The sequence below is a fragment of the Schistocerca serialis genome, chromosome 1 (assembly GCF_023864345.2).
Source record: "Schistocerca serialis cubense isolate TAMUIC-IGC-003099 chromosome 1, iqSchSeri2.2, whole genome shotgun sequence".
Classification (NCBI taxonomy): domain Eukaryota; kingdom Metazoa; phylum Arthropoda; class Insecta; order Orthoptera; family Acrididae; genus Schistocerca; species Schistocerca serialis.
The window spans coordinates 1,022,409,237-1,022,410,335 of NC_064638.1; the positions used below are offsets into that span (position 1 = coordinate 1,022,409,237).

Here is a 1,099-nt window from a genome sequence, read left to right on the forward strand (position 1 = left end):
AATTGTTCAAAATTATCCCCAATGGCTTCAATGCATAAAGTCAATTGTCTGCAAAAGTTGTCCACAGTTTTGAGCAGCACATCCCGTGGCATGGCTGTCTTTTGTAAACAATATTTCTTAAATAACCTCACAAGAAAAAATCTGGAGATGTTGGGTCTGGTGAATTATTCCGCTGCATACTATCCACCGATCAGGGTACCATAAATTTAAAACGTTCCACATATTTCTAGCATAGTGGGGAGCTGCTCAATCCTGTTGGAACCTAATTCGTTGCCTAGTTTTTCAATCAATATCTTCCATTTTAAAAAAAGCACTCTGTCTTCAGGCCACAAAAGGCCCATCGGGACCATCCGACCGCCGTGCCATCCTCAGCTGAGGATGCGGATAGGAATGGTGTGTTGTCAGCAAACAGCTCTCCCGGTCGTTATTATGGTATTCTTCGACTGGAGCAGCTACCATTGGGTCGAGTAGCTCCTCAATTACTATCACGAGGCTAAGTGCACCCCGAAAAATTGCAACAGCATATGGCGGCCCAGATGGTCACCCATCCAAGTGCCGCCCACGCCCGACAGCGCTTAACTTCGGTGATCTGACGGGAACTGGTGTATCCACTGCGGCAACGCCGTTGCTAACGTCTTCCATTAGCTCCAACAAATCATCACAGAGAAGTTGTATATAAGATTCCTCAGTAACATTTCAGTCAAAGAAATACGGTTCTATCAAGTAATCGTTTAAAATTCCACACAATACCATTAACGACCATTTGTATTGACTGTCAGTGGGAATGTGCCAGTATGGATTGACAGGGGACGAATAATGAAAACCATGACGATTTAATTCGCCACTGTTTTTGAATGTGGCTTCATTGGTGAACATAATGTATCAAAAAAATCATTGTCACGTGTTATCATTTCCAAGGCCCATTGGCAGAAATGCACTCGTATTTGGATATCTTTTGGCGTTAATGCTTGTGTGGGTGTGATATGATATGCATGATATTTATGTGTCTTCAAAATCTTCAAAACAGTTGATTTCGGTATTCCAGTTTGTCTCTGAATTGCACGACTACTCATTTCGGGATCCAGTTGAACACAGGCGA

The 1,099-nt window shown here is 42.9% G+C and overlaps 1 pseudogene; it reads right to left on the reverse strand.

Moving 5' to 3' along the window:
- Positions 1-512: 512 nt before the first annotated feature.
- Positions 513-630, reverse strand: LOC126429117 (5S ribosomal RNA; annotated as a pseudogene).
- Between the last annotated feature and the right edge of the window lie 469 nt (positions 631-1,099).